Source organism: Ornithorhynchus anatinus, chromosome 4 (assembly GCF_004115215.2).
Source record: "Ornithorhynchus anatinus isolate Pmale09 chromosome 4, mOrnAna1.pri.v4, whole genome shotgun sequence".
NCBI classification, from domain to species: Eukaryota; Metazoa; Chordata; class Mammalia; order Monotremata; family Ornithorhynchidae; genus Ornithorhynchus; species Ornithorhynchus anatinus.
Window position 1 is genome coordinate 76,687,542 of NC_041731.1, and position 27,971 is coordinate 76,715,512.

The window sequence follows — 27,971 nt, forward strand, 5'->3', positions numbered from 1 at the left end:
TCCTCTCACTCCCTTCTGCGTTACCCACACTGCCCACGTGGGACAACCTGATTACCTTGTATCTACCCAGCGCAGTGTTTGGCACATAGTAAGCGCTTAACAAATGCCATCATTATTTATTATGATTTACTGAGCACCTGCCGTGTGCATCGTTTTCCACCATACTGAGGCACCGTGCTCGGAAGAACATTGCTATCCGGAGTTGCTTGGCTGGGATCAGGGCTAGGCAAAAGCTAGGGTTGATCCCTCTGGAAAGTTAATATGCAACTGGCTGACGGATTGTGTCCCTCTCCACAAGTGTTGGTTTTGGAATTAGAAAAAGTTTTGGAGGTGCGAAAACATAATTGGAAAACTTCTTTTCCCTGCTTAAAGGGCTAATTGATTTCACAGGTGTTTAATTATCATTTGCTGTGAGATAATACCTCGCAGTGCCATAAAAAATGGATTTAATTTTCAAGTGCTTGCAAACCCATTGCCAAAGCCAAGTTAGAGCTCAAGCTACATAATTATTCTATAAATCAAACACACTGCCTCCTTTCTTTGAAATTTTTAATACTTGGCTGTAATGATATCTGACAACCTTGAAACTAACATAAAAAGGATTTTCTTGCCAACTGCCGAAAGGCAACCATTCTAGTATTTCATTCAGTCTGGTTCATTAACGTTGAGTCAGTCACCCACGCTATCTTGCTTCAGGCTTCCAGAGCATGCCAAGGTGTAAGAGCAGAGGCTGATGTCAGAGTCCTGGAATCTCCAGAGAGATCAGATGTCCGTTAGCGGAACGGGCTCCACCCACCTCTACCGGACAGAAACTCCTGAAACCAACCATCACTTCAGGGTCTGAACTCCAAGTTAAATATGTGGATGGAGAGAGCGAGAGATTCTATGTTCGCTACAGAACATTTATTTACCGGCTGAAGGTCTCACGCCGCAGCCCCGGGAACCTTTTTTTTTGGACGAGAGATGGGAGATGCCTGCGGGACCTAATGGAGAAAGCATAGGACTGGAAGTAAGTCAAGAGACTGGCTTGCTGTGTGACCTTGGGCAAGTCACCTTACCTCTCCGAGTCGCAGTTTCCTCACCTGTAAAATGGAGTTAAGATACCTGCTCCCCTTCCCTCTTCCTAGACTGTGAGACCTCCATTCCACAGGGATGATGTCTAATTTGATTATGTTTATAGCCCAGTAGTGTTTGACACACAATAAATGATTAACAAATGCCACAATTATTGAAATTAGCTGGAGGGGATGACCCACCAAGAGAAAGAGAAACAGGAAAGGATATTTTGCAACTGGTGGAGATTCCAAATGACTCTATGCTGATAGCATTTCTCTTCCCTTGAGGGAAAAAATGTTCCGAGTGGCTTCCTCTCCTTCTTAACTGAAGAACTTTTAAATAAAGGCGAGAAAGTCTGTTCTACTTTTTCCAAATGGAGGGGTGATTTTTTTTTTTCCAACAGTTCTCAGACTCTGCTCAAGTACTTAAAAATGTTTTTCCAGCCTCAGAGGGCTGTCGAGGCAATGGGGTTGGATGCTATGCTGTAGATTTTTTAAAAAAACAACAAAAAACTTCATTTGAATCTGAAGCTGCTAATGTCATAATATCTTCTTTCAGATTAAATATGCTTTAGCCAAATTCCTGGGCAATGTCGGTATCATTTTAACTTTATTTAGTGTGGCTATGGAGTAGGTCAGGGTAGTCAAATCTAAATCACACTCCTCTGGGTTTTCAATCAATCGATCGCATTTACCGAACACTTACTCTGTGCAGAACTATGTGCTTGTGAGAGGACAATATAACAGTGCTAATAACAATAATAATAACTATGGAACTTAATAATAATTATGGTACTTAAGCACTTATTATGTGCCAACCACTGTTCTAAGCGCTGAGAGAGATACAAGATAATCAGGCAAGACACAGTCCCTGTTCCACATGGGGTTCACAGTCTTAAACCCCATTTTACGGATGAGATTACTGAGGCACAGAGAAGTAAAGTCGTTTATCCAAGGTCACCTAGTAAGCATGTGGCAGAGCCAGGATTAGAACCCAGGTACTCTTACTCTTAAGCCCGGGTTCTTTCCACTAGGTCAAGCTGCCTCGAAGTTGGGTTGGTAGACCCGTTCTCTGCCCACAGCGAGCTTTCAGTCTAAAAGTCTAGGTGGTTTGGGTAGTGCTGCCTTGTCCTCTGAGCTACAGTGAATTTCCCATTCCATTACCAAGGCCCAGATGCCACCGGTCCAGTCTAGACTCATTATCGGTGTGGAGGGGTCAGTAGACCCAAGTCGACCAAAGGCTGGCCTGGCTAGGCCGAGTCCAAACGGGAGTTCTGGGTTTCCTTTCTGGTTGTTCTGACGGTCTAGTTCATCGTGAAACAGAAACCACCTCTTAAAACAGAACAGAACAGAAGACTGCAAGGACCTTGAGGGCAGGGGCTCAGTCTTTAATCAATCAAGCAATAGTAGGGAAGCAGCATGGCCCAGAGGAAAGAGCCCGGGCTTAGGAGTCAGAAGTCATGGGTTCGAATTCCAGATCTGCCACTTGTCAGCCTTGTGACTGTGGGCAAGTCACTTAACTTCTCTGGGCCTCAGTTACCTCATCGGTAAAATGGGGATTAACTGTGAGCCTCACGTGGGACAACTTGATTACCCTGTATCTACCCCAGCACTTAGAACAGTGCTCTGCACATAGTAAGTGCTTAACAAATACCAACATTATTAAATGCCTACAGTGTGCAGAGCACGGTATGAGTGTTTAGGAAAGTACAACTGGGCAAGAGACAAGGCCCTTGCCCTCAAGGAGTTTGTAATAATAATAATTATTATTATAATAGTATCATCTGTTAAGTGCTTACTATGGGCCAAGTACTGCACCAAGCACTGGGATAGGTACAAGATAGTCAAGTCCACAGTCTATATAGGAGGGAGAATAGGTATGAAATTCCCATTTTACAGATGAAAGAACTGAGACACAGAGAATTTCAGTGACTTACCCAAGGTCATGCAGCAGGCAAGTGACAGAGTCTACATTAGGACCCGGGTCCTCTGACTCTCAGGGCCATGTTTTTTTCACTAGCCCATGTTACTTGTGATCCTAAGTGGGAGACCGGCAGACCTAAGCCATTTGCAAATAATTACGGGAGAAACAAACACCTCTTTACCTTCATTCATGTAGTATACCAAGCAGCCAGGATAGTTCTCTGCACACATCTGGCCTCTGCTAGGCGCACCGTAGGTGCCCAGTAAAGTGTTCTGCTAACACTAAGCGTCTAATACAAGACTCTGCATAAAGAAGGCACTCAATAAATGCTGATAACGATGATGACCTTCCCGATCCACTAGTGATTCCCTAGACTGCAAGCTCATTGTGGGCAGGGAACGTTTCTACCCACTCTGTTGTACGTTGCTCTCCCAAGTACCTAGTACAGTGCTCTGCTCATAGCAACCTCTGATTAAATGCCACTGATTGATTGGATTCTGGTGCCAAAAATCCAAACCGGGTGCTTTTTCGACCCGGTTCGGCATCAGATAGCCTATGTGAGGGGGTCTTAAAGAGCATTTGAGAGCAATCTCTCCCTCAAGACGATCTTTTTTGAAAAAATGTGACGTATAAACCTCACATGGCTTTCATTCCTGAATTCAACTCCAATTCTAACATGGCAGAACAGCATGAAGCAAGTTGGCCACGTTCATTGTAGCTCCACAGAGATCATTTGCCTTTTACAGATTATTTTTCTTTGCAGCGCTCGAAAGACTGCTACTGATTTCTAAGACTCAGCAGACAAGGAGGCTAAGTGGCCCTTAGCCAGCATCTCCATAGCACAGATGGAGAACTGGAGGGACTCCAGAGGTCTTCTGAGAGGTCCAAGGTCATCCGAGGTTAATTAGAGAGTAGGAAATAGAGGCTCGTAACTACCCCCTTTCAGCTCGTCTGCTCACCTTTGGGAAAAGTCACCCCATTTCAACTGACGGATTAACCCGTGAGTCCGAGAACCCTTTCTAGGTGAACTGCAGTTGGACAACTCCTGTGGAAGGGATTATCAGTGCACTAAATCCCCTGTAAGAGTGAAACACCGCACTCCTAAAATGAGTCATCTCACTGAAAAAACAAGAACAACCAAAAAAACCCTCTTTAGCCCCAACAAATGATACTGGAAAATGACATTTTCGTCCTCTTTCATGAATGTCGCTAAAAATACGGCTTAGCTGTAGAAGAAAAGCAGAGAACGACAGATGCAACAGAAGAATGAGTTGGAAAAAAGTGGCATCTTCTCTTTGGCAGGCCCAGCTAGAGAACTGTGCCTCTCACTAGGAGTAAGGATCCAGCGCCGGGTTAGGGACTCTGTTCCTGACCAATAAATTTTCTGCTGAGGAGTGCCAACCCTGGGCCTCGGTCCAATAACCATCCCAGACATCCAGAGCTTCCTTGGACTGGCGGAGTACTTCCCGCTGGCTCCAACAGCAGTTGAGGAGGCCAGGATGGATGGTGAAATTTCCATTCTTAAAACATTCGTTTGGATTAAGGGCTCTGAACAAAAGAAAATCCATAACCGGGCTTGCGGAACAGAGATACAGGTTTTTTTTTTTTTTACCCATTTGCCACTTCTTCTAATTTTAAGATGACAGGCCCTACTTAAGCTTCTCCAAGTCCGGGAAAATTAAGATTCAACCATTCATTCATTCAATCATATTTTTAAGCGCTTACTGTTTGCAGAACACTGTACTAAGCACTTGGGAAAGTACAATACAACAATAAACAGTGTTGTTCCCTGCCCACAATAAGCTCACAGTCTAGAGGCGGGGAGATGGACATTCTGTGAGGAAGATCAGTCCCCCAACACCCTCCTCTTTAAGACTCTTGGTTAGAAAAGAAAACAAAAGGCAGGCCAGAAAGTCTTCCTTGTTTCAGATGAATGCTCTAGGCCAGAAAATGTCTAAGAAGCAGTAAAACATCAAAGGTGGTGCCTGTGCAGGGATGAGGAGGTGGTTTGTGATGGGAAAGAGAGGCTGGCAAGATTTTTGCTTCGAAGAAGGAAAAGGGGTGGAAGGAGGAGAGGCCAAAAGAAACAGGAATTGTCCAGCCCACAGAAGCAAACTTGCAATTCGTAGAAAGTAGACTCATGTATTAATCCTCTCCCCGACCTGCAAAACAAAAACTGAGTAGAGTGTCTACATGGTCTTGGAAGTCTCTCTCACCTATGGCTCCATAAAGGTCATATGGACTTCCTCTAACCTGTGTTTTTTTGGGGGCGGGCAGGGAGTGGTGGAAGGGGGCAGTGGGAGAAACGATGGAAGCCCAAGGAATATCCTGAGAAACTACAATCAACCAGTGGTATTTGTTGAGCGCGTACTAACAGAGCCCTGTTAGTAGACACAATCCCCGGCCTCAAGGAGCTTGGCAATCTAGTAGGTAGAAATGCTCACAATGAGAAAATACTAGAAATGGCACCAGAAATCACATTACCAAGGAAATGTCAGCCCAGTCTGCCCCGGGATGAAGGTAGAGATTGGATGTGGGGTTTTCAGAGTTGTTTCAGAAACAGGATCACAGAACCAGGGATCTGGAAGGGAGCTTGAGGGGCCATCTGCTTGGGGGTCCATCTGTTTGCGGCCCCCTGAGTCCAGGCAGGTAAATAACAACAGAGTTCTGGACATATGGCTTCCTGTTCTTTCCTTAAAGACACAAGGGAGTGGACATTTTCCCACCGCCCCCGGTAATCTATTCCAGCATTTGCTTACCGAGATTGTCTAAATGTTCTTCCTCAGTTTCAGAGGAATTTCTCTTGCCTGGAATCAGGCCTAGGTAGACAAGGACCAGCTGGGTTTTCTGTTTAAGATACAGAAACCCTCAGTGTGCTTGAAGACTTACGGTTCATCCTCACTATGCTTGACACACTAGGTCTTATCTGGGCCAAATAACTTAGGCTTCCTCGGGTTACACAACCTTCTCTGATAGGGCTTGAGCTCCATCTCTTTAATCCCCTGTGTTGCTCTTCTGGGACCACTTTGGTTTCTCTAAATCCCTTTGAGAAAAGTGTGTACTAAGAGGGCTTAATACAGAGGTCTGCACTCAGTAAGCGCTCAATAAACAACCGTCCATTCAAATTCATCTGGGCCTACTCAGGACAGACTGGGAGGCAGCATGGTCTACCAAAATGAAAAAACGAAAAAAAACCCCAAAAAATCAAACCCACAGAACTGGGAGTGCTGAGTTCTAGTACTGGCTTTGTCACTGCTTTGCTGGGTGACCCTGTGGGCAAGTGTCTTGAACTTTCTGAGTCTCCATTTCCTCATCTGTAACATGGGGATAAGAGAGATTGTGAGCCCCGTGAGGTATGGGCACCGCACCCAATCTGATTATCCTGAGTTCACCCCAGAACTTGGCAAATAGTGCTTAATAAATATTACTACTATCATCATCATTATTATTATGACTATCATGTACTGAGTTCCTTCTAATGCTTCAGGGCAAGTTTTTATTACTCTTGTTCTACGTTGACCTTTACAATCATGATATTGTATTGTTGGGTCCTTTAGCAGTGCAAATTGGATGTGTATTGCCTCAGCTTTCCTAGTTAATCAATTAGGATATTGTCTAGTTTCTCTACTCCTCAAGGATCTCCGGTGGTTGCCCATCCACCTCTGCATCAAACAGATAGCCCTTGCCATGAGAAACAGCATGGAGAAGTAGATAGAGCACCGGCCTGGGAGTCAGAAGGTCATGGGTTCTATTCCCGGCTCCAGCACTTGTCTGCTGTGAGACCTTGGGCAAGTCACTTCACTTCTCTGTGCCTCAGTTACTTCACCTGTAAAGTGGGGAATACGACTGTGAGCCCCATATGGGACAGGGACTGGGTCCAGCCCAATTTGCTTGTATCCACCCCAGTGATTAATACAGTGCCTGGCACATAGTAAGCGCTTCACCAATACCAGAATTATTATTATTATTATGAGCTTTAAGGCACTCAATCACCGTATCTCCTCCTACCTTACTTCCCTGATTTCCTACTTCAGCTCAGCCTGCCACTTCACTCCTCTACTGCCAACCTACTCACTATACCTCAATCTCATCTATTTCAGTGCCCACCCCTTACCCATGACCTATCTCTGGCCTGAAACACCCTCCCTCTTCTTATCCGGCAGACGATCGTTCTTCCCCTCCTTGAAAGTCTTATTGGAAAGGCATCTCCTCCAAGAGGCCTTCCCCGACTAAGTCTTCATTTCCTCTTTTCCCAACTCCCTCCCGTGTCACCCTGGCACTTGGATCTGCACCCTTTATTCACCTCTCCCTCATCCCCACAGGAGCTACATACATATCTAGAATTCATTTATAGATATTAATGTCTGTCTGTCCCTCTATATTTTAAGCGTGGTACGGGCAGCCAACGTGTCTACCAACTCTGTTATAGTGTACTAATCCAAGTGCTTGGTGTACATAGTGTACACAATGCTCTTCACACAGTAAGCACTCAAAAAATAGGATTAATTGACAGATTGATTCTATGCAGCCACAGTGTTTCTTTAGAACACTGACTCATTCCAAAACACACCTAAGCACTGCAGAAAAATGAACAAGTACGCTAGTTCACTCCACTAAGCAAAAAGGACAAAGAGACAGCTCCCTTTCCAAGGTGACTGACTTTAGAGGGGATAGAAGCTGCATAACTATTGAGAAGCAGCATGGTCTACTGGAAAGAACACGTGTGTGAGAGTTAGAGGAACTGGGTTCTAATCCTGACTCTGCTAATTGCTGGTTGTGTGACCTTGGGCCAGTCGCTTAACTTCTCTGTGCCTCCATTTCCTCAACTGTAAAATGGGGATTCAATACCTGATCTCCCTCTTTATCAGACAGTGAGCCTCATAAGGGATAGGGACTGTGCCCAACCTAATTATCTGTATCTACCCCAGTGTTTGGAATAGTGGTTGACACATAGTAAGTGCTTAACGAATACTAACTAACAGGAGGATAGGCCAATTCCCAGCTCTTTCTTTTCCCTTCCTCCTCTCCTTTCCACCTTCTACCATTTCCTTTCCCAGGACCACTTGAAAACCCCCCCACACACTCTGAAGGCTTGGACTCCTCCATCTGCATCCCAAATGCAGTTGTAGCACATGAGCACCTTAATATGAGGACTGTGACCTGGTTATCCACTTCCTAGGTTTATCCTAGGCTTCCAGGGTGGGTCTGGGCTAAATTGGCTTCTGAGCTAATGCATTATTTACAGAAGTTATTCAGGCAGAGCAGCAGGGACATAAAACATTTATCTACAAAGGGACCAGTTTGTCATTCAAAAATAATTATGTTATTCTAAAGAAACCAACAAATTCCACTGTCTCCAAATTATTTATTGAACCTACTATGCAAATACGTCCTGTTGAATTTTCTGAAGATGAGAAGGGGGATTAGAGATCTTCTCAGATTCCCAATTCTTTCGTTACACACAGGAAGATTCATGAGAGAAGAAAAACCGTGGGTAACATCGGACAAAACACAGCAACTTTTAGACTGAACTTAGTAGTCAAAAGCTTTATGTCAATCTACAGCATTTTTGAGCAACCTATTTAGAAGAGATCCCTGCCCTTAAGGAGTCTACAATCTAACAAGGGAGGTATTAACGAAATCATTTACAGTTAGGAGGAAAAATGGACATATAACCGGTTGCAGGAAGAGAATGGAAAGACGCAAAAGTGAATAAGTACTTACGTATTAAAATATGTGAATCTCACTTAAAATCAAGGCATTATGCAGAAGAAGCTGATGATGATCTGATGCAATTTAGTTTTTCCATAACTTCGGGCTTGCAGTCCGAACTGCCCAATCGTCAAACAGTGAAGTCCAAAGCACTGTACTAAGTGCTTGGGAGAGAACAATGGAACAAGAAGAGTTGGTGGACCCATTTCCTACCCACAAGGAGCTCACAGTTTAGAGTGGGAGGCAGACATTTAAACAAATTACGGATATGTTCACAAGTCCTACGGGGCTGAGGGTTGGGTGAATAAAGGGCACAAATCCAAGAGCAAGGGTGATGGAAGGGTGAGTTTTTGAGCTCCCAGTGGGAGTAACATACTGTATGAAACACTTGGGAAGTAAAGAACCAGCCAATGCCGTTCTCTACCCGCAGGGAGCTTACAGTCCAACGGGGGAGAGGAATACGAACTTATTTACAAACAGTGTAATCAAAGTGATTGTATGTATGACTGAATAAATATTTAAACTGCACAGCTTAGGATGGGCCTAAGTGTTGGAGATGACTGAGTCGGGGGGCAGGGGATGATACAACTTGGGGTGCTGAGAACTAAAGAGGGAATAAGGGAAATCCGGGGCTTAGTTGGAAAAAACCTCTTGGAGGTGATGTGATTTTAATAAAGCTTTGAGGGAAGGGAGCGTGATCATCTGTCACATACGAAAGGGAGGGACCTCCGGGCCCGAGGCAGGACACGGGCGAGGGGTCGGCAGCGAATTAGACGAGCTCGAGGGACAGTGACTACGTTGACGCTAGAGGAGTTCGGTGACCGTGCTGGGTTGCAGTAGGATAGTTACGGAACGCTTTAATCGTCCTCCCTCCAACTAGGATTTTAGAATTTGGGATTGGTAAGCGAGTTCAGTTCTCTGGCGCTCTGGGACCTTCTTGACTTGGGTTAATCTGCCTGGAAGGTTTTCGGGAATCACACTGACAAGGCATTCAGCTAGAGAAGCATTATCTAAATCTCCCAGTAGATGGGGCACATCCACATGGCAAAAATCACTGCAAATCTTTTTGCACATTGTAATTTTCCTAGAAGGCATCGCTTAAGAGCCCGGCCTGACACAACTGTACTTTATACCCGTCCCTCTACTGGGAGATCAACGGAACACTCTCAAGGTGTCCCAAGAAGCAGCATTCTGCTCTTTCCTCTATCAACCCCTTTCATAGTCTTGGAGACTAATCGACTCTCAATCGATACAGAGAGAAGGAAATAAATGGCATGCAGTCCTCAAGAACTCACTGTCCAGAAGGCTAAGGTTGAGAAGGGGACAGAATAGCAGAATAGGAGTTTTCGAGCTCCCGATGGGTGTATGAAGCACTCGGGAAATGTAGAACCAGCCAACGCACGTTCTCTACCCACAGGGAGCTTACAGTCCAACGGGGGAGAGGAACATGAACTTACTTACAAACAGTGTAATCAAAGTAAGTAATTGTATATATAACTGAATAAATATTTAAACTACAGAGCTTAGGATGGGTCTAAGTGTTGGAGATGGCTGGCAGGGAGGGGGTGGTATAACTTGGGCTGCTGAGAACTAATCGGGGAAGACTTGGGATGCTGGGCATTAACTGAAGACATGGGACGCCGGGAACTAATCGGGGAAGACGCAATTCTAAGAAGTGGGATTTTAAGAGGGCACTGAATGTGGAAAGTACTGTGATTTGTCAGATTTGGGGCCAGTCTCAATCAATGAACCAATCAGTTAATCAATGATATTTACTGAGCACTTGTGTGTGCAGCACTGTAGTAAACCCTGGAAGAGAGCAATTCAAAAGAGTGGCAGCTTAAATAGTAATAATGTTGGTATTTGTTAAGCGCTTACTATATGCAGAGCACTGTTCTAAGCGCTGGGGTAGATACAGGCTCATCAGATTGCTCCACGTGAGGCTCACAGTCTTAATCCCCATTTTACAGATGAGGGAACTGAGGCACAGAGAAGTGAATAGCTTCTTGTAATTTACAGTCTAGAGGGACAAACAGAGTGTGAGAAAAAGGCAGGATATATGGATACTGTATAAATTCTGTGGGACTGAGGGTGGGATGACAGTGCTTACTCTCTCAATTACTTAATACAATGTTCTGCACACAGAAAGTGCTCAAAAAATAGCATTGATTGATTGAATACAGATGCAAGTGCAGAGGTGACACAGAAACAAAAGCAGGTAAGGAAAATGGTGTTGGGGAAGTTGGGGCAGAATGTAGTTGGGGAAGGCCTCTTGGAGGAGATGTGATCCAAGGATGGCTTTGAAGGTGGTGAGAATGGTGACCTGTCACAGGAGGGGCAGCTCTCCAGATCTAAATAATCATGGCATTTGTTAGATGTTTTCTGAGTGCCAAACACTGTACTAAGCACTGAGATACGAACAAAATAATTAGATCAGACACAATCCCTCTCCCACATCTGGCTCACGGTCTAAGTAGGAGGGGGGAAAAAAGGGGATTAAACCCTCACTATTTATGAGGGACAATTTAGGCCCAGAGAAGTTAAGTGACTCAGTGAAGGTCACACAGCAGAAAAGTGGTAGAGTCCGAATTAGTACTCGGGTTCTCAGACTAACCGGACTGTGCTCTTTCCACGAGGCCATGCTGCCCCTCGAATAGCAGAGAGGAAGTTGTCCTTCAACTTTACCCAAATCACTCGGCAGACGAAGGGCAAAGTCAAGACGAGAACCCAGATCTCCTAACTCCCACGCCTCTGCTCTTTCCACTAGGTCAGACTACAGAGAAGCAAAAGAGAAGACTGGGAATAAGAGTTTAAGATACCAAGAAATCTGCAAACTGCGACCGGCGGCAGGCGTTGGCTCATTTTTGTATGTCACATAAAGCTAATATATCGCAAAACCCTGCCCTGCCTTCTCCACACACCCTACAATTCCCAGTCGGTGCTGGAATCTGTGAGTCGATTCCCCCAAAGAGCAGTAAATCAGAAGGCTGTCTCTCTCCCCAAAGTTTCAAACAGATGTTCTCCCCACGCCCAAGCATACTCTCCCAGGCGCCAGATGGTTCTAGATATGAGCTCTCCTCTACCATGGCTCCTCAGATCCCACTTTGCACATGTCAACAGCTCCGGCTGAAATCGGAGGCTAAAATGGGCCACGCTGAAGTTGTTCCCTAAGTGCTTTGAAGAAGACAGGGCTCTTGGAGCTGTGGGTGGGCAATAGCTGCCCTGTTAAATGTGACGGTAGGAAACCATAAACCTAGTGAACATAAATTTCTGAAGATATTTTACTGCCCAGACCCACTTAATGAACAACCAGAATTGTTCTACATTTTTTTACGGTACATGTTAAGCGCTTACTATGTGTCAAGCACTGTTTTAAGAGCTGGGGTAGAAACAAGTTTATTAGTTGAGATACAGTGCCCGACCCACGAGGGGCTCACAGGCTAAATTAGAGGAAGGAGGTTTTTAATCCCTGTTTTACCGATGCAAAGAAGTCACACATTGAGCAATTGGCCGAGCCATGGATCAGAACTCAGCCCCGTGCTCTTTCCACAAAGCCATGCTGCTTCTCGTTCCACTAGTCTGTCGTATTTATCAATAATAATAATATTGGTATTTGTTAAGCGCTTATTATGTGCAGAGCACTGTTCTAAGCACTGGGGTGTACAGGGTAATCAGGTTGTCCCACATGAGGCTCACAGTCTTAATCCCCATTTTACAGATGAGGTAACTGAGGCACAGAGAAGTGAAATGACTTGCCCACAGTCACGCAGCTGCCAAGTATGCTGAACACTGTACTAAGTGTTTGGTAGAGTACAAGACAACAATAAACAGACACATTCCCTGCCCACAATGACCTAGGTGATATTTTCTTGTAAAACGCTTTAATACAAGTGTTTAAAACAGCTCGACTAGTTTAAAAAGAAGCGCCTCCACCTCCCCTCCTCCAATCTCTGGAGATTTGGGGTCTGGCCTTTAGTCACCCTCTACAGAAACCCACAAAGCAGAGACGACACAGTCCGCGATGCTCAAGGGACAAAAAAGCAGTGTGATTTTTCTTGGCTAACAGAAGTTCTCTTGGAATCCTTAGTTGAATCACATACCCACAGAGACCTAGCCCTTTGGAGATAAGAAAGCTCAAGAGCAGGACAAGGTCCCCGAGTCTAACATAGTCTATTTTCAGAATTCCTTTTCCCTGCTCCCTGCCCTCTAACCCAGAGATACCGTGTCTGGAAAAGTTGACATTTTTCTGAGAAGAGTGTGCCTCGCCTCTATCACTGAAAGAAGAATTTCTTATCCTGATTTGGTATCTTGTATGTTACCCCAGCACTGTATAGTGCTTGGCACAAAATAAGCTCTTAACAAATACCACAATCATCACTTACTGTCCACTTCTGCTGAAAGTGATCTAGGCCTCTTAAAGTAATGACCAACCAATCAATGGTATATATTGAGTACATACTGTGTGCAGAGCATTGTACTGAGCAGTTGGGGGAGCTCAATACAGAGTTGGTAGACATATTCCCTGCCCACAATGAATTTACAGTGTCCTTATACTCTACTATTTCTCCTATTCATGATGTATTTTAACGCCTGTCTCTCCCTGAAGATGATAAACTCCTTGTGTGCAGGGATCACGCCTATTAACTCTCTTGAATTTTACTTAACCAACAGTGTCCTGCACACAGTACATGTTCAATGAAAACCACAGATAGACTGATATTAATATTGGGAAAATAGAGATGTACAGGACAAAGACTATGTGAGTGTGTACACGTGTGTGTATGCCTGTGTGCCCATGCTCATCTCTAATAACAATAATAATAATGTTGGTATTTGTTAAGCGCTTACTGTGTGCCAAACACTGACTGTAAGCTTGTTGCGGGCAGGGGATTTGCGTGTTTACGTTATACGCTCGAAGCATTTACTAAGCACTCGATTAACAGGATCGAATGAATGAATACAAGTGTTTGCATGCATATTTGATGTAGTTAACATCTCTTATGGTAATCCCCGCCTTCCCTGCCATCTTCCCATGGTCTCCGCCCTCCTGAGCAATGCTAGTTATCGGAGTTAATTTGACAGAAAGTCCACCAACCACAGATAACTTGACAGAAAGCCCTCCTCCTGAAATGGCCCTATGGATGAGGTTACTTCTAAATGCAAGCTCGTTGTGGGCAGGGAATGTGTCACTTTATTGTTATATTGTACTCTCCCAAGCACTTTGTAGCGTGCTTTGCAGACAGTAAGTGCTCAATAAATATGATTGAGTTGAGTAAAGTTGAACAAATTGGCCCTTTTTTCTCCCTTCTGACCCTTCCAGAAATTCCCAAAAGGCATGTGCAGTGCCTCCTGATTACTTCAGTTCCAAACCTTCTCTCCCCCCGTCCCCCTTTGGTCCCCAGCTGTTAAATTAACTAAGCAAAGGGCACCCCAGAGGTCCCCTCTTCCATCCTCCTTCATCAAACCGCTGAGGGAATTTATTGTCCAGGAAGAGGTGTGTCACGGGGAACCACAGAATTCAGCCAATGAATCACTGTAGCATGGTAAGGCTGCAGACCTTCTCTCTAATAGGCAAGGCCGCGGGGGAGGCGGACACCGGGGGTGAAAGGAGAGGGCGGGGGTGAGGAAATGTCTTGGGTCTCCACGCTCGATTCCATGTCAGGTTCTTCTGTGGAGACCGCCAATTAGTGGTGGTTTGTGTTTACAGACACCTGCCCATTGGGGATTGGTTTGGTCAGAGACCAGCAAAAAGCTGTCAAAATGGAAAGGTTTTTAGTCACCACCAAGCCCGCTGGGCTGGATCCAGTGTGACCTAAAGGTGAAAAGCTACAGATCCTCTTACCACTCCTAGAAAGAACGGTTCACTCCTTTTTGGCCCCCTTCCTTCACCCCCGGCAGCATGGTCTAACGGATAGAGCACGGGCTTGGGAGTCAGAAGCATCTGGGTTTCAATCCTGGCTCCTCCACTGGTCTGCTGTGTGACCTTGAGTAAGTCACTTCACTTTTCGGTGCCTCACTTACCTCATCCATAAAAGTGGAATTTTGACTGGGAGCCCCATGTTGGACGTGGACTGTGTCCAACCTGATTAGCTTATATTTACCCCAGCACTTAGTACAGTGCCTGGAACAAAGTAAGCACTTAATGAATACCATAGGAAAAGAAAAAACAACACACCCTCATACCACCATCAAGTTAACTCTTTGGCATGGCTATTGAAGAGCTTGACATATTCACCTGTCAACTTATACAAAAGATCTAAATAAATAACCCCACAGGGAACTTCTCTATAGCCTTTAACTTACATCTTAATGGAAAAGACACCTATCCTTTCATCTCCTAGAATAGGGTGATACGAAAAGCAAGACCCACTTGGAAATATTGCTTCAATCAATCCATCAATAGTACGTACTGAGGACGTACTGTATTAAGCGCTTGGGAACTTTATTAAGCGCTTGGGAAAGTACCAAATTACAGAGTTGGTAGACACATTCCCCGCCCATGACAAGTTTACAGTGTAGATGGGGAGACTGAAGTTCCTGGAATGTCCTGTGGATCCCAACTCTGCCCAGATGAATTTCTGAATGTGGCCATAAAGGAAATCACAGTTATGTCTGTTCTTGCAGCCCAGAGACACTGCCACTATATCCCGATACATGAATCCCGCTTCCAGAGGTCAGCTATGGCTGAGGGCCCTGTTGCTGGGCGGTGCGTGAGAACTGTAAGAGCCAGAGCCCGGTAATGTAAATTCTAAGAAATGTTTGAGTTCATCTTCAGAATTCCCATCTTCAGTGTATAAACAAAATCCGAGAGTCAAGCAAAATAAAAAAGCCAATATCCTCTCCTGGCCAGATCAGGTTTTGGCTTTAGTTACCAGCATTGGAAGAAGTGAGCTTCCAGCGGAAACATCTCATTTTAGACATGCTTTTAAGCTCACTGTGAGCAGGGAATGCATCTAACAACTCTGTTATATTGTACTCTCCCAGCATGGCCTAGTGGAGAGAGCCCAGGCCTGCCAGTCAAAGGACCTGGGTTCTAATCCTGGCTCTGCCAAAGTCTGCCGTATCACCTTGGGCAAGTCCCTTCACTTCCCTGTTCCTCGGTTCCTTCACCTGGAAAATGGGGATTAAGACTATGAGCCCCATGTGGGACAGAGGCTGTGTCCAACCTGATCTGTTCGTATCCACGCCAGCACTTAGTACAGAGCCTGGCGCATAATTAGCGCTTCCCAAATACCATCATTATTATTATTATTACTACAGCACTCTGCATACAGTAAATGCTCAATAAATTCAATTGATTGATGGATTATGTCTGAATCACAGCTCCAAGCAACCATCAAACGATTAGCTTCGCGTTTGGATTAAGGGCTGTTTTTCCAGAAGAAATGATCAGGGATGCATGTTCTCAGCAGTCTGATTTCACATTACAACTGTGGTGGGAAAGTGAGGTGGAGGAGAAGAATTTTAAGACCTACTGAACTGGAGTGGGACAACTACATGGAAAAGTTCTGGAGGCAGGAGGAGATGAGAGATGGCAGAGTCGCAGAGAGATCAGGGCTCAAGGGGTAGATTTGGGAATTATTCTCCAAGAGGGGTTAATTGAGTCCATCACCTTGCCCCCTCCCACCTCGCCTCCTTGTTCTCTTACTACAACACAGCCCACACACTTCACTCCTCTAACATCAACCTACTCACTGTCCCTTGATCTCCCGCCGACTCCTCACCCACGTCTTGCCATTGGCCTGGAACTCATCCCTCTTCCCACCTTTATAGACTTATTAAAATCCCATCTCCTCCAAGAGACCTTCCCCGACTAACCCCTCATTTTCTCTTTTCCCACTCCCTTTTGCGTTGCCTTTGCACTTGAAATCAAAAGCTTAATTCCCCCCTCCCTCAGTCCCACAGCACTTTGTACGTATCTGGAATTTATATATTTACATTAATGTTTGTCTCCCCATCTAGACCGTAAAGTCACTTTAGGCAGGGAACATGCTTACCAATTCTGTTATATTGTACTCTCTGAGTTGCTTAGTATAGTGCTATACATACAGTAAGTGCTCAAGAAATATAATAATGATAATAATAAAGGTATTTGTTAAGTGCTTACTATATGCCAAGCACTGTTCTAAGGCCTGGGGTAATGAGGTTGTCCCAAGTGGGGGGGGGGGGGGGGGGGTCACAGTCTTAATCCCCATTTTACAGGTGAGGTAACTGAGGCATAGAGAAGTTAAGCGGTTTGCCCAAGGTCACAAGCAGCATGGCGTAGTGGTTAGAGCATAGGCCTGGGAGTCAGAAGGTCAAGGGTTCTAATCCCGGCTCCACCATGTGTGCTGTGTGACTTTGGGCAAGTCACTTCCCTGGGCCACAGTTACCTCATCTGTAAAATGGGGATTGAAACTGTGAGCCCAATGTGGGACAGGGACTACGACCAACTCAATTTGCTTGTATCCACCCCAGCACTTAGTACAGTGCCTGGCACATAGTTAAGTCCTTAACAAATACCACAATTATTATTATTATTATTATTGGACAAGTGGCAGAGCCAGGATTAGAACCCACATCCTCTGACTCCCATGTCTGTGCTCTTTCCACTAAACCACACTGCCTCTCTATGATTGATGGGAGCAGATGAACTCCCTTTGGGAGCAAGCGTAGATTGGGATGGGAAAGGGACACTCATAGTTCGGGAGAGGGAAGCAGAGGAAGAGTCAGTGAAGGAGACTGAGAAGGAGCAGTCGGAGAAGATCGGGGAGACACTTTTATCAGAAAGAGTATCAGAAAGACCTGAGAGAGAATGTTTTCAGAAAGACTATCAGAAAGAGTGTTTACAGGAGAAGGGAGTCCTCCGTGGTGTGAGAGGCAGCTGAGAGGTCAAGGAGGGTTACGACTGAATAGAGTCCGTTATACTTTCCTAAATGCTTAATACAGTGCTCTGCACACACTAAATCCTCAATAAATATGACTGAATGAATTTGGCAAGAAGGAGTTTAATGGGTGTCTCTGTCGTCATCTAGTACCGCAGAGCACAGCTCAGAGCCCTCCTAAAATCTCAGCTCCGGTATTACGGCTTCCTCGATTAACTCCCAACACTTCAAGTCACATCCATTCATTCATTCGTATTTACCGAGCGCTTGCTGTGTGCAGAGCAGTGTACTAAGCGCTTGGGAGCAATTCATCAACCCACCTCTAGCATTTACATATGTATCCCCTCCCTCCGCACTTTATACACACACACACATATATAATCTATGTACACAGATATACATATAATAATAATAATAATAATAATAATAATGTTGGTATTTGCTAAGCGCTATGTACAGAGCACTGTTCTAAGCGCTGGGGTAGACACAAGGGAATCAGGCTGTCCCACGTGGGGCTCACAGTCTTCATCCCCATTTTACAGATGAGGTAACTGAGGCACAGAGAAGTGAAGTGATTTGCCCAGTCACACAGCTGACAAGTGGCAGAGCCGGCATTCGAACCCATGACCTCTGACTCCAAAGCCCGTGCTCTTTCCACTGAGCCACGCTGCTTCTCTATGTATAACTGGTTGTTCAGTCAGTCTATTGCTGCTAATTGCCCTCCTTGAAAATATTTTTATGCCTGTCTCCCCCGTTAGAATGAAAGCTCTATGTGAGTAGCAAATTTTTCTGTAGTCCCTTTCCAAACGCTTAGTAAGGTGCCCTGCTCTCAGTGGGTGCTTCATAAGTAGCTCTACTACATCTCAATTTCAAGTCACATGGCCCAGACTCCAAACTAAAGGTCTTGGAAGTTTTGGTTCTCTGTTCCTGTGGTCAACATCCTATTGGAACAGGCTTGAACACATCTCCTAATCTGAAAATATTTAGCTCAAAATGGTTTCACATGGTTCCTCGGACCCTTAAGACGCTCAAGAAAAAATCAGCCCGGTGGGGGGGAGGGGGATGCCTTGCTTATTTGACTCTGCTGTTACAGAGAAAGCAAATGAGCCACCCAAGGGGCTGGACAGGTCCTTAATAGGCACTCCAGAGAGGAAACAATATTCTAGTGCTTTGTCTGTGCACACAGAGCTTGACTGTTGCCTTTCTAATAGGAAGCCAACTCTTCGTGCAAAAAATTCTGCAAGAGCCACACATCCCCAGTTATCCGAGTAGTTTTCTGCACACATCTGTTTCGGCCCCATCCCTCAGAGATTCCTAAAATCTAATTAACCAATTAATTTGCAAATATATTCTAATTTATTCCAGCCAGATTTTCTTAGTGTTAAATTATCTGACAGTGAACCATATGCAGTGCGCAAAAACAAGCCTTCATCGAGTTACCCAGGGTTGCATAGATGGAATGAAAATCACATCTGTACAATGGTCAGCTCCAACAATCCCCAAATTTCCAAATGAGTTTGTGTTTCCTTCATTGCAATTTGACTGTACCTGCTTTGGATAGATCACAGCTGGCTGTATTTGTGATCAAAGTGCTGCTCAGGCTGAACCCAAGAATGCTCTTAAGAAGTCAGTATTCTTAAGCTGCCAGGGGAGAGGAAGACGGAGGGAAGAGGCTTGGAAATTGGCCAGGAAAAAAAGGGTTTTTCCCCACATTTGTTTTCGAGAGTTGGATGTTAGAGGGCAAGCAACTGTTTGCAATAAACATTATATGTCTTAGAGAGAAATATCATCTATTTACATATAGAGCAAAAGATGCTCAAAACAAAAAAGCAGTCTGCACTCCCCACATCAGCAGAACACACTAGTTAGGGAGTCACTTAAGTTGTAATCTATGCCACTTATGCAAAAAAAAAAAAAAGTTGGTCTTAGTGGCTGCATTGCAAGATTTTGTCTAACTCAATAAGAAGAAGGGTATAAATGCAGGAGCTGGGAATAATGCCATCAACTATTATTGAGATTACCCAGTTTCCCGTGAAGGCCACCGCCATAAATACCTTTGCACCTCAAAATGCAGTCGATAAAATGTAGCACAATTCTCCTTGATATATTTGGATATTTGATCATTATGCAACTTTTTTTTTTAGCAGCCCTGCTGCGAGTTTGTTATTTATCTTGGAAAAATAAGGCTATGGGACCTAATGAAAAACAGGAAATCACTTTGCTATGCTGTTAGTCCTACCTAATAAAATATATGCATTATTCAATTAGTACTAAATCCATTCATTTCCATCTCACCACGCACCCTGTGAATTGCAAACATCCACAGTGGGGCAAAAATAAAGAGAAAACTCACTTGGTTTTATGTATTGTGATGAAGGGGCAGGGAATAATACCTTGAACTTCTAGGGCACTTAATTTCCCAGAGTGCTTTCATGTTAATGATCACATTTTTTTCCTAAACTATATTTCTGTGAAATAATAGACATAAAATATGATAGATATCTATTATATTACAATAGATATATTATTATTCCCATTTTACAGAAGGAAACCGAGGCCCAGAGAGGTTAAAAGGCTTGCCTGAGTAGGCCAGAGGTATTGCTGGGATGGGGTTCCAGGTTTATTTGGCTTTTTCCACCAGACCACACTGCCTCCAATAATAACCTAGAGAAAAGAGTTCCCGCTTTTCAAAGAGAAAGTCACTGGAAAATGATGGGAAGTGAAAGGCCTTTGCATTTTTCACATGGCGTGGCCTAGTGGATACAGCGCGGGAGTCAGAAGGACCTGGGCTCTAATCCCGGCTCTGTCTCTTACCTGTTGGGTGACCTTAAGCATGTCACTTCACTTCTCTGTGCCTTAATTACCTCATCTGTAAAATGGGGATTAAGCCTGTAAGCCTCATGTGAGATAGGGACTATGTCCAACCCAATTTACTTGCATCCACCCCAGTGTTTAGTACAGTGCCTGGCGCATAGTAAGCACTTAATAAATACCAAAAAACAACAACTGGCCACCTGTCAGGGAAAAATAAGTGTTGTGGTCTCCCTATTCTGTCAATTTCTGCTAAGTTGGAGAAAGGGAGTTTCTAGCTGGAGACATCAAAGAATAAGTGGAATAAATTCATCTATTTCACACGCAAGATGAAGCAAACTGTCTCCAGAGGTTTGAGATTAACTTCCCTTGGGCAATTTATACTAGCCTTGGTCACCTCAGAACAATAGATGACAGTTTACTATTTATTAAAGATGATTCCCATCATCACAAACCTTTACTGAATTCCAACTCGATGCCCTGGCACTGTTCTAATGGAAAAACAAGCCACTGTCCCTGGCCCTCAAGGATATAGAATTTGCATCTATTCCATCTACATTAACATGCTTTTCATTCTCCAAAAGGCTTCCATGCATAAGACAACTCCAAATTCCAAGGTCCTGACCATTTCTGGAGAAACAAGTTTACCAAGTAAGAAGAAAGTATAAGATAACTAGCATTTTCTTGGAAATCACTGCGCTCGCTACAAAAAAAGGGCTTTTTCTAGGCATGCCCAAATTTATAAAATATATGACAATGATTGATATTTGCTTAGATTTTTGTAAGCAAGTAAATTTTTAACACAGAGTTTATTCATTCTATAAATTCTTACTCCTCCCTTAAAGTTTTGATTCTTCCCGTCTCCCACAGCACTTACACAGACCACCATATACTCTGTTGCTTCCCCTACCTGTAATTTATCTTAATGTCTGTCTCTCTCACTAGACTGCAAGTTCTTTGGGGTAAGGATTGTGCCTACCAATTCTGTTGTACTGTATTAAGTGTTTGGTATAGTGTTCTGCACACTGTACCTGCTCAATGCATATCATCAATTGATGGATTAAAGCAATAAGACACCACGACGCAAGATTCCATCTGACAGTACTACACTTTTTGGCTAATATTAACAATTACTATTATTTTGGTCTTAAGCCAGTCGCTTCATTTCTATGTGCCTCAGTTACCTTATCTGTAAAATGGAGACTGAGACTGTGAGCCCTGTGTGGGACAGGGACTGTGTCCAACCCGATTTGCTTGTGTCTACCCCAGCGTTTATTACAGTACAGCACATAGCAAGAGCTTAGCAAATACTAAAATTATTATTACAATTATTATGAACCTAGTCTTTTGCTGACATCTTCAAGTCTAAAATGATCTCACTAAATGGATTCCTGAATCTGTAGCTGATCAAGCTAGGTAACTCACTGCCAATTTAACAAAAATCAAAAATGACTACGTTCTAGACATCGCCCCACCCACATCTTTCCCTCTATTCTGATATTTGCACTAACCTCAGCTGTTTTTAATAATAATGTTGGTATTTGTTAAGTGTTTACTATGTGCAGAGCACTGTTCTAAACATTGGTTTTTGTTAGTAATCCCTTGACCGTGTGATTTTAAATGATCAGAGTTGAGCTTAGTGGATTAAACAATGACATACTGTAAACTCCTTCAGGGTAAGAATCATCTCTTCCATTTTCTATGGTACGTTAAACAGTGCTCAGGACAGTGCTTTGTACCCAGTGGGTGCCAATTAACAATGATGATGATTCTATTTATTGAGCACTTACTATGGGCAGAGCACTGTTCTAAGCGCTTGGGAGTGTACGATACAACAATAAAGAGACACATTCCCTGCCCACAATGAGTTTACAGTCTAGAGGAGGGAAACGGACATCAATACAGATAAATTACAGATTCATTCAATAATAATAATGTTGGTATTTGTTAAGCGCTTACTATGGGCAGAGCACTTTTCTAAGTGCTGGGATAGATACAGGGTAATCAGGCTGTCCCAAGTGAGGCTCACAGTTAATCCCCATTTTACAGATGAGGTAACTGAGGCCCAGAGAAGTTAAGTGACTTGCCCACAGTCACACAGCTGAGAAGTGGCAGAGCCGGGATTCGAACCCATGATCTCTGACTCCCAAGCCCGGGCTCTTTCCACTGAGCCACGCTGCTTCTTTATTTACTGAGTGCTTATTATGTGCAGAGCACTGTACTAAGCGCTTGATATGTATTTAAATGCTGTGGGGCTGGGAGGGGAGAAGAACAGAGGGAGCAAGACAGGGTGAAGCAGAAGTGGGAGAAGAGGAAGGGGGGGGGGGCTAGTCTGAGAAGGCCTCTTGGAGGAGATGTGCCTTCAAAAAGGCTTTGAAAGAGGGGAAAGTAATTGTCTACTGGATTTGAAGAGGGAGGGCTTTCCAGGCCAGAGGTAGGACGTGGGCCACAGGTCAGCGGCGAGACAGGTGAGATGGAGGCACAGTGAGAAGGTTAGCACCAGAGGAGCAGAGTGTGAGGGCTGGGTTGTAGAAGGAGAGAAGGGAGGTGAGTAGGAGGGGGCAAGGTGAAGGACAGCTTTAAAACTAAGGATGAGGAGTTTTTGTTCGATGCGGAGGTGGATGGGCAACCACTGGAATTTTTTTGAGGAGCGGATTTTTCTGATGCTGATGATCATCATCATTATCACCAAGGGACTAAGAATTCTCAGTTTTAAGGACAACTTCACTTCTTGAGGTAATGAGGTAGGAGTCAGTGCACACAGCAGATGGGGTAAAGGGTGACTACGGTAGTAAGAGCAGAAATAATATTGACTGAGTATTGAGTGCTCACTGGAGCAGGTGGGATTTCAGGAACCTTGTGACTATGGACAGAACTGTGGGGTGTATAAGATTTGGGCAAGAGGGAATTCCAAGCTGGGGAACAGCATGAACAAATGCACAGAGGTGGGAGAGTTGGGCAAGGCATACATAGTTTGGTAAGAAGCCATCAGTGATGTGCAAATATGAAAAGGTATTAAGCGCTGGGGTAGACAACAAGATAATAATAATAATGGTATTTGTCAAGTGCTTATTATGTGCCAACCACTGTTCTAAGCACTGGGGTAGATACAAGGTAATCAGGTTGCCCCACGTGGGGCTCACAGTCTTAATCCCCATTTTACAGATGAGGTAACCGAGGCACAGACAAGTTAAGTGACTTGCCCACAGTCACACAGCTGACAAGTGGCAGAGCCAGGATTAGAACCCACCACCTCTGACTCCCAAGCCCGTGCTCTTTCCACTAAGCCAGCAGCTTCCCTACTCGGGTCCCACAGTCTAACTAGGAGAGAAAAGAGGAAATTAATCCTCATTTTGCAGATGAGGACACTGAGACCCAGAGAAGTGAAGTGACTTACCCAAGGTCACAGAGCAGACAAGTGTTGGAGTCAGGATTGAAACCCTGTGCTCTTGCCACGAGGCCACGCTGCTTTCTACTACGTGTCAAGGACTGTACTAGGCACTAGAGTAGATTCAAGGTAATTACATCAGACACAGATTCAGTTTCACACACAGGGCTCACGGTCTAAGCAGGAAGGAGAACAGGTAGTAAAATGCCCGTTTTTCAGATGAGGAAAACAGTGCCGCTACAACAGTCGACCTTTCCCTAGCTCTGAAATGGAAGGCCACTGAATTCCGTTCTGTGGGAGCTCAGAACGGCATCCACTGCCCTTCAAGGAGGAGAAGGGTCACCCTCCTCACCACAAACTCTTCCAACGACCCAAGCACCCTAACATTTGACCTGGTAAAATTTCTAAAGCTCAGATTTGTTGTTCGCACTGTAGCCAAACTTCGGCTAAGTGGAGGTGAGAAAAAATAATTAGGTCCCAAATCTGTATTAAAATAGTTTTGCAGAATTTTGTTCTTGAAGTGGAAAACTGTTCTCACCAGGTCTATTTTTAGCAATTTTCTTTTTAAAGAGACCAAAAACTCTCTTTGTGTTGAAATTGCTCAGTGGGAAATTTTTACAGTAATAACACTTAGACCCAGACTAACAATGACAGCGGAGGAAATGAGTGACGGAATGCGTCTGTGAAAATACAACTGTGCCACTTGAATCAATTAAATCACTTGGGGCAGCAACGTGACCTAGTGGAAAGAGCAAGGGCCTGGGAATCAGAGGATCTTGAATGATAGGCTTTAATTCCACCTCTGCCACTTGGCTGCTGTGTAACCTTTAGGCAAGTCACTTAACTTCTCTGCGCCTCAGTTTTCTCATCTGTAAAATGGGAATTCAATCCCTGTTCTCCCTCCTACTTAGACCGTGAGCCTCATGTGAAACGGGGACTCTTTCCGAGCTGCGTATACCGTATAGACCCCAGCGTTTAGTACTGTGTTTGACACATACTGAGCACCTACCTACTATTGTTATTATCAGTAATAATAATAACAGTACTTGCAGTTTGGCATGATGAGAGGCAGCATGCTATAGTGAAAAGCCCCCGCTCAGGGTCGTATCTGGAGAGTTTCCAGTACACTACGAGTCTCGACTACGGTAGGCAGAGTCAAGCCGAGGCTTAACCATTCCATTCTTAGCTTGGCCAGTGGCGAGCGAATGGAAGACAATCTGCTTCTCACCCGTGCTGGGCAGCAGCGGCATGGGAGAGAGTCGAGGGCGGAGATTCAAGTTGACTGCCTCAGTTTCCTAATCTGTCAAATGGGGATAAGATACCTGTTCTCCTTCCTACTGAAGCCCCATGCAGAATAGGGACTTATGTCCAGCCTGATTATCTTGCATCAATTTTCCAGCACTTACTACGGTAGCAAGTGCTTAACAAATACCATAATTAACTATTCTTCTTCTTCTAAGTATTATTACTAACATGTCATGTATTCATTCTTTGAGCTCTGTTTATGAAAGCAAATATGGGTCTCATTCAAATTCCCTTACACCGGAGCCTCACGTGGGACAGGAAGTGTCTATGATCTGTTTATATAGTAACTGTTGCAGTGCTTAGCACAATACTGGACATACAGTAAGTAAACATTTAGCAGATTCCATGATGATCATTATTATTTTACTCTGCAGTACTAGCCTAGAAGTGGCTATTCATTTTGTTGCATTTCTACATGACTCAAGAGGGCAGAGAGCTGAATTGGGCACCTAATCCGGGCAGAGCCCTGGACGGAGAACTACTCTGAGCAGATCATTTTACTAGGTGATTTGGGAAAATGCAAAAGAAGCAAAAGCAGCCATCTTGGACCAGGAACATCTTGCCTTCTAACGGGGGGGAGGCTGTAGACACAGATTGAACCACACTCTCTCTGAAATCCCCTCCCATAAAAAAGTTTTATCCATTTTCCCCTGTCAGCTTCAACCAAGCATGAGATGAGATTACGTTTGTTGCAAATCCAATATGCTCTGTGTTCGGTACCGGACCAATGTATCAAAGTCTGGCACCATGTGAGCTAAAAGGGATAGAGAGCAGGAAATCAGGGAGTTTGGCTGGCCTTCTTAGGGTGGAAAGCATTTATTCCTAGCCCTAGGCAGCCACAGAATACAAACTCTAAATTTCTGGTGAGCCTGGGATTCACACTTCTGAAGTTTAAAAAATTCTGCTTAACAACCAGTGCAGCTTTCCAGGGTTTTAAAATAAACAAACAAAAAACCCCTCTAGAAACTCTGCTCAAAATACCTTCATCTTAAAACATATATCAAACCCTATGGAACATGTACGTTTTCCCTGTACTTACAGTACTCCATGTGGAATACTAGACTGTAAACTCACCCCTCTAGACTTTAAACTCATCCCTCTAGACCGTAAGCTTGCTGTGGGCAGGGAATGAGTCTGCTCATTCTGTTGTACTGTACTCTCCCAAGCGCTTAGTACAGTGCTCTGCACAGAGTAAGCACTCGATAAACACCACTGATGATGATGAGTGGATGAGAGCACCACGGTACTGAATGTCAGATACATTCAAGATTTACTATCTTGGGATTATTCATTTATTGACTCTGATTGCTATTTCCAAGCAGTGAAATTAAGGACTTCTAGAGGGAAAATGAGAGTGTGTCAACCCAAGGAAAAGTGTCAAGAAAACATTCTGACGCTAGTCTTTTCACCCCTCGTGCTACTTTATTATTATTGTTATTATTTATGACACTGGCTCAGTGCCCAGCTCTGAGCTGTAAACTGGGAAAAGGAATAAGAATATTGAAATATACATGGCTGCAGCCTTCCCAGGGCTCACATTCTGAGGGGAGAGGAAAATGGCTTGAGACAAGAAGGGGGGAAAAGGGCTGAGGCGAACTGGGGAGGTGAAGGGAAGGGGAAGGGAGTAGGGAAGGGAGAAAGGGAGCGAGAGGCAAAGGGAAGGGGAAGGAGAAGCAGAGTATTTGTTAAGCGCTTTCTATGTGCCAACCACTGTAAAGATAGAGTCCCTGCCCTTTGTGGGGCTCACAGTCCCTTGGGATATGTCTCGGTGTGGATGACTACATTCTGAACTGACACTAGGGAATCTTCCAGAAAACACACCAACACTTCTCACTCTCACGAGGAGGCTGAAAATCCCCAACAAATCCGGTTTAACTTGGTTTTCTTGACTTTTCATTCTGCTCCAATTAAAAGAATTAAGACTCCTGGAAAGAAATACCTTAGTTATTCAGGAGAGCATCCTGTGTCTTACAGTTCCCTAGCAACACTTGGAACAGCCAACCCCACTGGCATTATTTCATATCAGGGATTAGAAATTCCGTGATTCGGACTTCCGGACATTACAGCGCTTACCCATGAGGTGTCTAACATCCTACCCAAATCCACGCAATTTCGTGATTTATCTTCAGTTGTGTGGTCTCCATTTTTAATTCAGGACAAGGAAAGTGAAATAAAAAGTAAAAAAAAAAATTTAAAAAAATTTTGGTACTTGTTAAGCGCTTACTATGTGCCGAGCACTGTTCTAAGCGCTGGGGTAGACAGAGGGGAATCAGGATGTCCCACGTGGGGCTCACAGTCTTAATCCCCATTTTTACAGATGAGGGAACTGAGGCACAGAGAAGTTAGGTGACATGCCCACAGTCACACAGCTGACAAGTGGCAGAGCTGGGATTCGAACTCATGACCTCTGACTCCAAAGCCCGGGCTCTTTCCACTGAGCCACGCTGCTTCTCTGAGTATGCTCCCTTTGGAATGGAAGCTCCTCTGGGGCAGGGATTGTGGTTGCCACAGTACTGTATTCTCTCAAGTGCTTAGTATAGATCAACGGTATTAACTGAGCACTTACCGCATGCAAAGCACTGTAGTAATAACAACAATAATAATTCTGGTATTTGTTAAGTGCTAACTACGACTAAGCATTTGGTAGAGTACATTACAACGGAATTGGTAGACACCATTTCTGCCCAGGAGGAGCTTACAGTCAACTGGGGAATTTGGAGTCAACGGTCTACTAAACAACCTTTCAATCAATATCACAGATCGATTAAAACATGACCCCAAGCCATTTTTTGGTTATGAAGCAGAATTAAATAAAACTATGATTTATGACAAATCCAGGGAGCAACTTTCACTTCTGAACATATTATTGTATTTGTTAAGTGCTTACCACGTGTCAAGCATTGTTTTAATCA

At 44.3% G+C, this 27,971-nt stretch overlaps 1 protein-coding gene and 1 long non-coding RNA gene across 2 annotated transcripts in view; one reads left to right on the forward strand and one right to left on the reverse strand.

Annotated features, from left to right (window-relative positions):
- The window catches only part of EXT1 (exostosin glycosyltransferase 1), a 284,225-nt gene that overhangs the window by 45,508 nt on the left and 210,746 nt on the right, over positions 1 to 27,971 (reverse strand). The gene's annotated exons all lie outside the window — the stretch shown is intronic.
- LOC120638341 lies at positions 801 to 11,588 on the forward strand. Its single transcript, XR_005659955.1, has 2 exons — positions 801 to 1,009; positions 11,459 to 11,588. It is a non-coding gene; the product is annotated as an uncharacterized LOC120638341 (long non-coding RNA).